The sequence below is a fragment of the Cimex lectularius genome, unplaced genomic scaffold (genome assembly GCF_000648675.2).
Source record: "Cimex lectularius strain Harlan isolate CLEC.00 unplaced genomic scaffold, Clec_2.1 scaffold27, whole genome shotgun sequence".
NCBI classification, from domain to species: Eukaryota; Metazoa; Arthropoda; class Insecta; order Hemiptera; family Cimicidae; genus Cimex; species Cimex lectularius.
The window spans coordinates 1,393,361-1,401,557 of NW_019392670.1; the positions used below are offsets into that span (position 1 = coordinate 1,393,361).

At 38.1% G+C, this 8,197-nt stretch overlaps 1 non-coding gene across 1 annotated transcript; it reads left to right on the forward strand.

The window, feature by feature from the left end:
• Positions 1–5,226: 5,226 nt before the first annotated feature.
• Trnan-guu lies at positions 5,227–5,299 on the forward strand. The gene has a single exon. It is a non-coding gene; the product is annotated as a tRNA-Asn (tRNA).
• Positions 5,300–8,197: the final 2,898 nt, after the last annotated feature.

The window sequence follows — 8,197 nt, forward strand, 5'->3', positions numbered from 1 at the left end:
CAGTGACAGGTGGAGAATTTAAAACTGACAAACCCACCATTAATTTGCTGCTGGATTGGACGTACTGCACATGTTAGGTCATTACTTCATGACTATCTATATCGGGCTGTTTACTCTTTTCTAACCAGTTTCAAATCATCTCTTATTTGCCTAATGATGTGCATTTTTATGAGAGCGAGCGTTAGACAATCCCATTATTTTATGTTGACATAAAGTAAGAACGGTCATTATACTTCGTGTAAACCAATTTGCACTATTTGAGCACACGGTGCACACGTGCGTGCTATCCACAGTGGGTGGCCCACACGCGCACCGGAAATTCTTCAGGAATAATAGTGTGCAGGCCTGTTTCGGGATTTTATGTGAAAGGCAAGGATGCAAACATCTATGACAATTAAACTCTAAATGGTGTTTTTGTTTCATTATTTTATTTGTACTCTATACATAATTAGCATATAATACATATGTCATTACAAAACGGTTTTTCACATGGTCACAGCACTTACACTAATGCCAACGCTGCATCCAGAGGACACATGCCATTTGCCACCAGCCAATGCCAGGGTCAAGGAGGTCTCGCATATATCTTCGGTTAGGATGGTTGATGTGAAACTTTTGGAATCGGGAACGGATCGGTTCGTCAATGCCGTTATAGATAGTGATGTCAGTGGCGTAGTAAGGAGTTTGACGATTTGCCTGAAGACTTATGATTCGAAGGATCGGATGCGCTGGATGTTGGATGGCTTGGCAGACCCAACTCCATTCCCTATGTCAAATATGGTCGCAGTAAAGTTTGTATGAGGTTAGTTTAGTGTTGACGGTCCGGCGGATCCGGTAGTTTCTAGAGAAGCCCCAATACTTTGGGAGATAAGAGTGGCCTTCTCTATCTAGGGAGTGTGCCGGAGACCAGGCTGATATATTTCGGCTTAGATAGCCGTATGCGCGCTGCATACGGTCTGATGCTTAATGCAGACCCGACCACTCGGAATGGGCAAGCGGAGAGCGAGGTTGTCTTGGGCCTTCGGGGCTGAGCTGCCTCTACAGCAACGCTGCGGCAGTAATACCATTCTGTCGTATGCGGAGGTGAGTCAGCTCTCATATTGAGAATCAAAACGTCCTATAAGGCCGAATAGGCTAGGTGCGACGTTAAAGATCCTCATTGTCCTTTTTAGGACGACCGAGTGTACGGGAAAGCATGTCTAGGTATTGCCCTAAGTATTTGTCTTGAATTGATATCTCTTTGTTGTTGATGTACAGTGGAGAGCAACCGGTTTTTCAGTGTGAACGTACACTAAGTGCATTCCCCCCTGTTTCCTACAAAAATCAGGACAAGGGACGCAAATTTTTTCTTCCTTCCTTGCTTAAGCACTATTCTCATATCGGGCATTCCTTTGAGGTTGTCAACGTAGCTTCTGAGCTTCTGGACCCCTCCGGGATAGCCGTTATATAATAGAAAAGACTTATAGTACGGTACATACAATAATAAACGTTCGTATTTTAGTTAGTCTATATAACAAGAAAAAGGAAGCTCGAACTTTGGAACAGATAATTGGCATGAGCTGTTTTATAATCGTAAACTTTAAAAATACAAGTCGTTTAATAGTTTACAATCTTACATGCCAGCAATTAAGAGCAGGGTTCCGGAACGAGTTCACTTTACGGCCACACATTGTTCTAAACCATACACAAACATTAATTAATTATTTAACATGAGTAGCACGGATCAATTGAAAGACAGCTTAGTCTCGATAATTATTCGCTCACAGCGGGCCCATTCATTAGCCGGATTTGTAATTGCGGTAACAAAAAATTAAACAAACACGTGACCCACAATTCTGCGCGTTCTCCGGTTTTTCGCACAGTGATAAACATTAATTACACACGTAGTGAATGTGATTTAATTGGACAAACATGAAGGTGCCCACGTGAGTTTGCCTTATTTTCCTACGTGCTCCGGTTGCTAATGCAGCGATCTTTGAGGTGTGCATCATAAGGACGAGATTTTTTTTCACGGAGTTTTGTGAATATTCCAGCGATCCCTCAGCTTGCGTTAAATGCAATTTTTAAAGTCACATTGTGTGGAACGACTGTAAAAAACTTTCCAAAAGGATAGTTCCTACTCACAGTAAGTTGTTTTGCAACGATCCGGATTTCGAGCCTTTTAGCTCATCATCAGGTTGAAGGACTTCTACAACCTGATGATGAGCTAAAAGGCTCGAAATCCGGATCGTTGCAAAACAACTTATTGTGAGTAGGAACTATCCGTTTGGAAAGTATTGAGCACCACACTCATTCCATCATTTATCATTTCTGTAAAAAACTTTGTTGACGGGTGTTGTCTCTGGAGATCGGTGTGGGTGAATGAGAATTTCTGAACTCGACAGGAATAGACTGATTGTAATCAAACGAAGAATGTTAGATTGACTAACGATAGAAAGAAAGAAAAAAAGGAGAGGGGGAGAAAACAGGTCCTCAGGAAAAGTTTGAGAGAAAAAGAGAATGGAGCGAAAGAAAAAAGAAAGAGAGAGAAGGGAGACAAAGAATGTCAGACCGACAAACGTCAGAAAGGAAGAAACAAATGAGGAAATGAGAAAAAGATTTTTCAGGAAAAAGTTGGAAGAGTTAGAGGGTTAGAATGATATAAAACAACTAAAACATATGAGTGAAAGAGAGAGGCAGAGACAAAGATTGTTAGACTGACAAACGACAGAAAGAAAGAGGAAAAAGAGAGGGGGCGAGAGAGGGACGGGGAGAGAGAGAGAGGGTTAGAATGTGGTTATAAAAATATATAAGTAAAATGACAAAGAATGTTTTACAGACAAACGACAGAAAGCAAGAAATGAGTAAGTGAAAAAAAGAAGACATCAGGAAAAGTTTCAAAGAAATCAAGAATTCAAAAAAAGAACATTTACGGATTTACAGGTTAACAAAAAGGTTTTAGCCATTTGATAAAAAAGCCAAAACAACACAAACAAATATTTCACTTTTATTATTTTTAGTCTTTCTCAACATAATGTTTAATTATTGTTTTTCTCAGTGAATCTGAAGTTTACCATTTTTTGAAGGTTGTTTAGATTTCTAGCCACGTGAACTGTAAACGATCTATTGAAAATTGAGGTTTTATGTTTTCTAATCACAAGTAAATGTTTTGAGAATTGTGTGCTATATTTGTGCATATTGTTCATGAATTCCATTTTATTTTTTAAATAACAGCGGCTTTTCTGTTTTGACAATTTTAAGCGCTGTTGTTATAAGTTTTGCTTATATTTTACTTTGTCCACATTCTTTGTCTTTTTCCATATCTTTTTGCTTCGTCTCGTTCTAACCCGCTCACTCACTCTTTGTTTCAAGGTTTTTCTTCGCCTCTTTTTCTCATTTCCCCCTTTTCTTTTTTTCTTTATGTGGTTGGTAACATTCTTTGTCTCTGTCTCTCTCTTTCGCTCAAAGTTTTTATTTCTTTACATCATACTAACCCTCTCATTCTTCAAACTTTTTCTTGATAAAATCTTTTTCTCACTTCCTCATTTCTTTTTTCTTTTTGTCGTTTGTCGGTCTAACATTCCTTTTCTCCCTTCTCTCTCTCACTCTCTCTTTTTCTCTCTCTCTTTCTCTCCCTCTCTTCCTTTCTTTCTCTCTCTCTCTCTCTTTCTCTCCCTCTCTTCCTTTCTTTCTCTATCTCTCTCTTTCTCTCCCTCTCTTCCTTTCTTTCTCTCTCTCTCTCTTTCTCTCTCTTTCTCTCCCTCTCTTCCTTTCTTTCTCTCTCTCTCTCTTTCTCTTCCTCTCTTTCTTTCTCTATCTCTCTCTCTCTCTCTCTCTCTCTCTCTCTCTCTCTCTCTCTCTCTCGCTCTCTCGCTCTTTTCTTATTAACTGCAAGACAGATCGTTCAGGTAATTCGCAACCTACATTTCCAACATTTTTTTAAAAATAATCAATAATCCAAAGTCAATAATCCTTTCACTTATTCCATTTATACGACTTCTAAAAAAATATACGTTTTTTGAAGAAAAAAACTGTTATGGATGATAAGCGTATAGGTTCTAATGCTTGCCATTTATGTCTTTCCCCCTACATCCCCATGAAAGTAGTTGAGAAGTAATCAGTGACGTATCAGTCAATATAGCCTTAGAGTACGAAATGGATAATTATAAAGATAAGCAACCAGATTTAAGTATTTTCTGTTAGTTCGCAGCATGTTTCTCGACTTAAAAGGGGTGGACGGAGGGAGAAGAATTTCACATAATTCAGTCATGTTTCGAACTCCGATTGCATCTATAGGCTCTTAGAACGTGTCAGATATTTTTAAACACATTCGGTAAAATGTGCGAACATAATTTTCATTTAGATGACTAGTAAATAATACGCTTGACATGAAATATTTATTATTGACACGCGCACATGGAGCTGGGTTATTTATTGTTCCGCAAAAAAAGCTCCATTACGCAAAGCAGGTCATTTGAATATATTGAATGACATACAAGGAAGGAAGGTTCAGCTTAGGCCCGCGTATTTTCATTCCTCCGGATTTGATGCTTAATCGACCGTCGATGATGTTTTAAATTTGCGTTAGAGCCAAGACTAATACGGAAGCAGATATGTCGTGAGATTACCGATCCGCAAAAAAAGGCACTTGATGTTTTCACTGCCAACAAAGTCAATAATGACGTGATCGATTCAAGGCGGGGGGGGGGCTCTCCGACACTCCTTATAGTCTTTATTTTCCATTTTTATAACTGCTTCCGGCTTCCGCGAACGAGTCACCATTTTTATCACTTTAAAGAAACGCCGTGCATAAAATTGGTTACAGCCAAGTAATGATCTCTGATTTACTTCGTACAGTAAAATTCATTCATTACAAAAATTGCAAAAAATTCTTTACTTATCAATTGAATTATTTGAACTGGAATCAATAATCTTGTTAGAAATGGTGAAGGTGGGGTGAAAACGTAGACTCATTTTCTGAAAATGATGGTTCTAATTACATATTTCTTGTTCACAATTTTTTTGTAAAGTTGATTTTTTTAAATATAAACACCAAATTTGTGAGCAGAACCATTATTCACAGAAAGTCAATAATCTTCCATGTTTTTTGGCAGATGATCTCAACAAAGTTTCTGCTTCAGGATATTTTCCAGGTTATAATTGACAATGCGTTTGATGACACAAAATAAGGGGAAAATTAGAAAGGTTGTAGGTTGAGACGGAGAGTTAGTATCCGAGTGGATCGAAGTCGCGATAGCTCAAGTGGTAGAGCAGCGGCGTGTTTAGCCGAAGGTCGTGGGTTCGAATCCCGCTCGTGACACTGATTTTTCATTTCAACCAAAACCTTACATAAAAAAATTAAGTAATTGAAAGAAGTAATTTGGTCAATAGACCACTAAATGTAATGGACGTAAAATAAGGTTCAATAAGATACTAAGAAAGAAAGAGTGGAAGAAAGGGAATGAGAGAGAAAGAGAAAGAGAGAGAAACAAACGGCTGATAGTGTAACGTGAAACGAATAGGTCCTTAGGCAAAAAGTTAAAATGGAAAGAGAGAATAAATTGTTTTATTTATAGGGAGAGAATTTGGTTTAATTTGACTACTCTGACTTTCAATAGCCAATGGGAGACAAAGAGAGAGCAAGTAAGTTAGAAGGAGAGAAAGCAAACAAAGATGATTGAAAGAGACAGACAGAGACAAAGAATGATGGACCAACAAACGACACAAAGAAAGAAGGAAGAGAGAGGATGAGAGGTACATGTCCTTGGGGAAAAGTTTAAAGGAAAGGGAAAGATGAGAGGTAGAGGTGGTGGTTGTAGATCTGAAATAGAGAGAGATTTATTAAAAGACACAGACAAAGACAGTCGGATGTAGAAAAAATTGCTAGACAAAGAGAGAGAGGTCGTGGGTTCGAATCCCGCTCGTGACAATTTTCATTTCAATTCATTTCAACCAAAACCAAAGTAATTGAAAGAAGTAATTTGCTCAATAGACCACTAAATGTAAAATAAGGTTCAATAAGATACTAAGAAAGAAAGAGTGGAAGAAAGGGAGAGAGTGAGAGAGAGACTAAGAGAAATAGACAGAGAGATATTAACAGGCAAATGGCAAGTCCGGAAAGCGAGAAAAAAACAAACAGACAAACAGATAGTCAAACGGAAACGAGACTTAACCTTTTCGTGCATGTTTCCTCAGGGCAACACTAAATTGATCAAATTTGCTAAAGCTTAGCTAAGCCCACGAATTTAGGCCGGTGCAGTGTTTTTCTTCGAAGTTTCATCCCTTGTACTGGCAACACTGTTTTTTTTTTGGCGACAATCGAAACTCACGAATTTGGAATCTCCTATCTTCCACATGGCTCTTCGCCCCACTACTATTGATTTTAATATTAGCGAAATTAAAATTTTTCATATCCAAATTATAATTTGACTCTTTCTTGCTCAAACTAACTTCAAAGCGATACCAATTTTAGCAATTTTGTTTATTTATTTATTTTACAAGGGAATTTCAACTACGAGGTTATTTGAACCCTCGGGCTGCCGGTGTTTTTGAAAAAAGCCCATTCGTAAGTATGTCGGTTTCGAATGCAGGGCCGCTGGATTCGAACCCGGGACCTTTACCTTACAGTGATGAACGCCGTGTCAACGCCTAAACCGTTGCGGCCACCAACGCCCCCCATCAATTTTGTTTAAGGTTAGTAGGAAATCTCGTGAGTTGAAAGAGAGTGCAGTGTTGCTCCTGCTCTCTTTCTATCCGTGTATTGGCAACACTGATTTATTTGCGCCAATCTAACTCACGCGATTTCCCGCTATCCTTTTAACAAAATTGCTAAAATTCGTATTGCTCTAAGACAACAATTGGCCATAAAGTGTTAAATTATTTAAAACCACATTTTAAAATATGAAGACATGAATTCAAAAGTTAACAACGTTATGAACCAGAATTTCTGCTAATTGACAACGTTCTGTATAGAAAAGAACTACTAAACTGTAATTTAAAAATTAATTTGCTTCAGTTTGTTCGTCTATTAATGGATTTGCAAAGTTCTCAATTCAACGAGTAATTAAATATAAGGAAAGTCATGCATAAAAGTGGTGAGATGCGGCCTCAGTTCAAAACGAATTCTGAAGCCATTTTGAAAGAGATATGAAACTACTGAAGCCTCAATTCCGGCTAAGTATATTTAATTTAAAAATCATAACCATAAATTAAGATTTAGACGTTTAAATGAAAGGATCTTCAGCTTCAGTAAAAAGCGTATAGGGTTAGTTAATCGAGAAAGATGGAGGGGTAGAGCGAGCCGATCATTCTTTGTCAGAAATAACAGCTTGCCGGTTTTAATGAGGTGAAGATTGTTACAATGGGGCAGCCATAAGTGGTTGTTAGGGTAGCGGAGTTATTGTCCTAGGATTGTCATGGTTCCCATTTAGAGAGGGTCTCTGATCTGCGGGATTGCGGCGTCCTAACGATGTCCCACGGGACTTGAAACAGAAATCTCCACTTTGACTACACCGAATTTGATATCACACTTCCTGGCCTCTCCCCAGATCCAATGTGAAAACACGTAATCACTCTCCAACATCCTACGCACTGCTGTCGTTTCCTTTCTTTATCCATTCCACACACACCAAAAAATATATAAATAAATAAAAAGAGTAGATACTAAGATGTAAGGTAAGGTTCTGATAATTTCCTGAATCTGGATCTGATTATTATCATAGTCAGTTAGAATTTTTTGTAATGAAATCTGGCCCGCGTGGAGAGTTAATTTTGAATTCAAAACGTTCGTGTTCTGGTACACAAAGAGAGTGCCATACGAGTACCAGAAATGAAGAGGAAAGCATAATTATCTTTTTCGATGCTCAATAATAAGGTATTTTAGGAAAATATACACGAGGATAGAAGCAATATAATTAATAAATGGAAAAAATCAGAGTCAATTTCTTTATTACTTGAGAAAAAGCTACTGGTATAGGTTAGTAGAGTACAATAAATCTACTCAGATCGAGGTGCAGAAGACCTTGAGGCCACCTCGTTTAGGTCTATGGTTGTCAACTGGTTTTGGGTCTCTATGGTTAGTATCCATAAAAAGTGTAGACACTAAGAAATAAGGGTTGGTTCTGATAATTTCAAGTTCAAAACTTAGTCTAGCTGTTATTTTTACTATATTCCTATTAATAGTGTACAAGATGGGACCAAGAATGCTCCCTTGGGGGAG